Raw genomic sequence first — 6,000 nt, forward strand, 5'->3', positions numbered from 1 at the left:
TCTTAACCCTAAAATCTTTGAACATATAATTTGGTTTGTACATTATTTTCAAAATATTCTGCAATATTTCATAATTGGATATGCATTTGTGTGGTATTTGCTGGCATAGAGTAATAAGACTGTCATGTATGCACCTAACTGGGGTGTATTCACGAAGCTATCTCAGCTGAGCCCAGTCTTAGGGCTCACGGTGAAATTAACACTACAACAAGAACTATTGTGGAAGGTATGTCCAAATTCTGACGACTGGCAACTCCACAGTTAATTTTGAAACTGCCTAATGTTGTTTGATCAAGCAAAGGTTTCAAATCACAAATTTACCTCTTATTCAAACGTTTGATGTGACGGCAGAATCACCACGGAAGATGCTTTTATTGAAAGTTCCTCTTTTCTCAATCATTGTCGGTTGGCATTTTGAAATGATATGTACAGTTGTAGGTTACAAACTGCAGTTACTTCAATATTGTATGTGGGTATAGTGGGTATATAGTATATACCGCCCACATCAAGCTATCACGCCGTGATGTAATTGAAATACTGTTCAAAGTAGCATTAAACTTTACTCACTCACACAAACCCCTTCACAGTTCCGTCAGGTGGCGCTGGTGTCTCGATGACGGCACCTATCATTGCCAGGGCCGAGAACTCTGCGTAGGCTTCGTGTATAGACTCCTGGGTAGCATTTCACAAAGCGATCTTAGCACAATGACTGTCAAGACTCCCCTAGTTTTACACAGATCTACGGCAGTCATTCCACTTGGAGTGCTTTGTGAAACCAGCCCGCTGTATGTACTTCGCTTTTATGACTTACCTGTTTGTAAATAAAGTGGAATTATATATGTATGTTTTCTGTGTAATTGACACTGTAATGACGTGGAAATAACATTGGGACTGAAACTTACAACTTGTTCATCTTACTGCTCCAGTAACGTGTTATTATATTCATATATATATATGTTGTGAATGTAGATTATAACTATATCTGTCAGTGTGGTACTTGTGTACAAACATTTTACCTGCCACGACCTACTTACACAGTATAAGCATGATAAAGAAAGCTAGATCAGTGTAGCATTGAAGTATTCGTGTATATAAATCGATGTCAAATTAATTTTGATTTTTGTTAACATTTGAATGTAATTATACACATTTAGGTTTGCTATAAGAAGAAACGGATTTTGGTGTTAAGAATAAATGTTTTACATAATTGTTAGATGCGTATGCTGTATATTGTTAAAATTTGATCATTTCGATTTACATATGAATGTTTGTTTAAAGTTGTTCTGATTGAAAAGTATATTTGAATGTTATTTGTTCTCTGTGATCATGTATAGATATAAGATTGTTAATCTCGGGAGATTACTTTTTATGGCCTAGTGTAAATATAGCTCTGAATGTAAGAATCAAGAAAATTCAAATAATAGTGCTATCAGAGTCTTTATTGTGAAAAATAAACTTTTCAATTGGAATATGTGTTACCATGGCAACATATATTGTTTTAGTATTTCATAACCAACTTTTGCTCTGTAATTGTATGCCATTGCGTACGTCCTCTGAAATATGTTGGAGAAAGTCCGAGAAACGACATTTTTATTGGGGTAGAATTTGTTACCATGACATCATATATTGTAGTATTCGATAAACCAACTTTTGTTCTACATGTATATGTGTATGTCATTGCCAACAGTTACCATGACAACAGAATGATCGTAGTATTTTATAAACCAAATTTTGTTCTATTTATATGCTATTTCATACCTCCTCTGGAACATGTTCAGGAATAGAGAGTTAAATTGGAATAGAATTTGTTTCCATGACAACATGTATTGTCTTAGTTTATAAACGAACTGTTGATTTATAACTGTATGTAATAGCATACGCCCTCTGGAATATGTTGGGTAAAGGACATTTATAATTGGAATAGAATTTGTTACCATGACAACAGATATTTTCTTAGTATTTTATAAACCAACTTTTTCTCAATAATTGTTTGTCATCCGTAATGTTACTATATTAACATCAGACTTGCAACACAATGCCAACGGCCACGTTGGCATCACAATGTCGGTACCATTTAGGCATCAAAATGTCAACCCAATGTTGACAACACAACAATGCCCATGTAAAACCATGGCATCAACAAGCATTGTATGCGGTGGCTTAAAGTGAATGAATAGTGGGTTGCTAGCCATCTAGGTGACGAGAGAGTACACTTCCTAGTGGGCTGTTAGCCATCCTTAGTTGACGAGCGTGTACACTTCCTAGTGGGTTGCTAGCCATCTAGGTGACTAGAGAGTACACTTCCTAGTGGGTTGCTAGCCATCTAGGTGACGAGAGAGTACACTTCCTAGTGAGCTGTTAGCCATCTAGGTGACGAAAGAGTACACTTCTTAATGGATTGGTAGCCATCTAGGTGACGAGCGAGTACACTTTCTAGTGGGTTACCAGTCATTCTTTTGTGACGAGAAAGTACACTTCCTAGTGGGTTGCTAGCCATCTTGGTCACGGGAGAGTACACTTCTAAGTGGGTTGCTAGCCATCTAGGTGACGAGCGAGTACACTTCCTAGTGGGATGCCACTCATCCTTTTGTGACGAGAAAGTACACTTCCTAGTGGGTTGCTAGCCAACCTTAGGTGACGAGCGACCACACTTCTTAGTGGGTTGCTAGCCATCTAGGTGAAGGGCGAATACACCTCTCAATGGACTGCTAGCCACCTGTGTGAAGAGCGAATACATCTCTCAATAGGCTGCTAGCCATCTGTGTGAAGAGCGAATACACCTCTCAATTGGCTGCTAGCCACCTGTGTGAAGGGCGAATACATCTCTCAATAGGCTGCTAGCCACCTGTGTGAAGAGCAAATACACCTCTCAATGGGCTGCTAGCCACCTGTGTGAAGAGCGAATACACCTCTCAATGGGCTGCTAGCCACCTGTGTGAAGGGCGAATACATCTCTCAATAGGCTGCTAGCCACCTGTGTGAAGAGCAAATACACCTCTCAATGGGCTGCTAGCCACCTGTGTGAAGAGCGAATACACCTCTCAATAGGCTGCTAGCCACCTGTGTGAAGAGCGAATACACCTCTCAATGGACTGCTAGCCACCTGTGTGAAGAGCGAATACACCTCTCAATGGGCTGCTAGCCACCTGTGTAAAGAGAGAATACACCTCTCAATTGGCTGCTAGCCACCTGTGTGAAGAGCGAATACATCTCTCAATAGGCTGCTAGCCACCTGTGTGAAGGGCAAATACACCTCTCAATGGGCTGCTAGCCACCTGTGTGAAGAGCGAATACACCTCTCAATAGGCTGCTAGCCACCTGTGTGAAGAGCGAATACACCTCTCAATGGGCTGCTAGCCACCTGTGAGAAGAGCGAATACACCTCTCAATGGGCTGCTAGCCACCTGTGAGAAGAGCGAATACACCTCTCAATGGGCTGCTAGCCACCTGTGTGAAGAGCGAATACACCTCTCAATTGTCTGCTAGCCACCTGTGTGAAGAGCGAATACACCTCTCGATAGGCTGCTAGCCCTCTGTGTTACGGGCGAATGCAACTCCGAATGAGCTTCTAGCCATCTGTGTGACAGGCGAATACAACTCCGAATGGGCTGCCAGCTGAAAATGATGACTTCACCAGCTGGCAATGTGCTCCTAGAGAGGCTTAAGTGAATGAAGCGCTAGGAAAATCTACTCAACATCCGGGTTTTTCGAAGACGGCATTGCCGAACGGCTTCACAGGAAGAGAATATGATATATTGAACTTAACAGCTACCATGCGAGGAGTTAAGCTGTTTAGGAAGGAACACACTACCCAGTGAGCTGGTAATGAGTTGCTAGCTATTGTGTGACAAGAGGATACACCTCCCGATAAGCTGCAAGTCATCTATGTGCCAGGGGAATACACGTACCATTGAGCTGCTAGCCATTTGTGTGACGGGAGAATACTTACCAAATCAAAACAAATCTTTTCTTCCTATGAAGGCCACTGACCTTTATACAGAGAAAGTACATATGTACATATTACAGTGGTACATGAATTCATTCATAACTTACATCATAGTATTCGAGTATTTGAAAAACTTATAAATTTGACATAGATATTTACATAAGTTTCTAAGTACGCTTACATCATGCAAAGAAAGGAGCGTTCTAAATTTACACGTATTCGGATTATAACAATACATTTCGAGCAGATAGAGGCCTTGGTGTCTTATGTTCTTGTAGGAGTTGCATGTTGAGGTAAAATGAAATTCATCTTCTATCCCTAGATCACAAAGAGGACATAAACGTAAACATAAATCAGCCCATGCAAGTCTATAATGTTTGGCAAGTCTAGATTTCAGCAGTATCAGAAAATGAAGAGAGTCCCTGGGCTCTTTTTTATTTATTTTTTATTAAGATAATTTAACAACTATCTTTTTCTGTACGATATGTTCATTTCAGAGACTAAATGTTAGTCTAATCAATCCCCAAACATCCACCTTCGTTAACTTTCAACCTTAACAACCCCGATCTCATTCTTATCAACACAATAGGCTATTTCTATCTGTTAAAAGGGTCAGTTACCACAACCCACCTGGGTTGCATACACGTGACCAGTTACCATTAATTTACTTGGGAAAACTGTTCTCATATATTGGATTTAAAAAATCGCAAGTTGCCTATCCCAATATACGTCTTAGGTACCGATACAGACACAGTCAGTTTGTTATGGTCCAACTCGTTTATTTGTCAAAGATCTTTACCGTCATTCGGCAACTCGCTTTTTTTCATTACACAAGTCGCACCTAACGTCCTCTAAATAGACAGCAGTAGCATACAGTCACATTTGGTATCACTGGACCCTTAATATATCTTTCTTAAATAATTACCACAATCTACAAGAATCTTCATAACAAGACGTGCTATCTCTTCCCTTCTTTGTACATAAATTACCCAGATTCTTGCGGCTCAGAAACAATGCAAGGAGTTGGAGAGCCTCTGCGAGAACGCTTGTAATCCCTAGCGCTCTAATCACGTGTGACTGGTCCGGGCAAACAATAGGGAATGCTATGCTAACTGTGGTGTATGTGAACTAGACTGGGCTCGGGCTGTGCTTGGTGCAGGGAGTTTAATGGGACCAGTGTCCTCTGTAATAGCCGTGTGTAATTAACAGGCTCGTTCTAAATGTACGGGAAGTTTGGCCCGCACTGGAACAGGAGCAGGTGAACAAGTCTTCAAGTTGTTAAACAATTTTTTTTTCAAGGGGCGGTTTGGTGGCCCGGTGGTTTAGGCGTTGGTGCGTCACGATGGAGTGAGTTTGATTCCCCACATTGTGCGAAGCCCCATCTTGGTGTCTACCGTCTTGATATGATTGGAATTATACTCAAAGTGGCGTAAAATCACTCACGTGTTAACATTTAGATTGACATCTAGTCTCTGAAATGAACATATGGTATAGAATAAAACAGTTGATCGATTATCTTAATAAAAATATCATAAAAAGGAACCCAGAGATTCTCAGAGACTTTTCAATTATTGATACTGATTACTGTTACTGCAGAAATCTAGACTTGCTGAACATTATAGACTGAAATGGGTTGTATTTGATATATTTGTATCAATATTCGAGGTAGACTGCTCGGAAGTTCTGCCGGGAATATAAGAAAATGTTTAATAATGTATTCATTTAGCTGTTTCTCCGCCCTCTCTTTACCAAAACGTCTCCGACCTGCATCTCTACTGACTTTCTCCACTACCGACATTCACTCACTCACTCACTCGTTATCAAAACAGCAATAACAAAGTGTCCCTCAGTTAACAATAAATACATCGCCGCGGTGTTCTACACTTATAAAATGACGCAGCGCAAGGGCAGCCAGTCTATATAGCAATTCATGCGTTATGTTCGTGGGTGGGTACAAAATATTGGATCTATCTCAGTGCTCGTCAGGCGGTGACGTCACGACTAATGACACGTCAAATATAAACAGTGTAAACATGCTTGTCTACCCGCCTGGA

Source organism: Haliotis cracherodii, unplaced genomic scaffold (genome assembly GCF_022045235.1).
Source record: "Haliotis cracherodii isolate W230 unplaced genomic scaffold, xgHalCrac1.p SCAF_15, whole genome shotgun sequence".
Taxonomy (NCBI): domain Eukaryota; kingdom Metazoa; phylum Mollusca; class Gastropoda; order Lepetellida; family Haliotidae; genus Haliotis; species Haliotis cracherodii.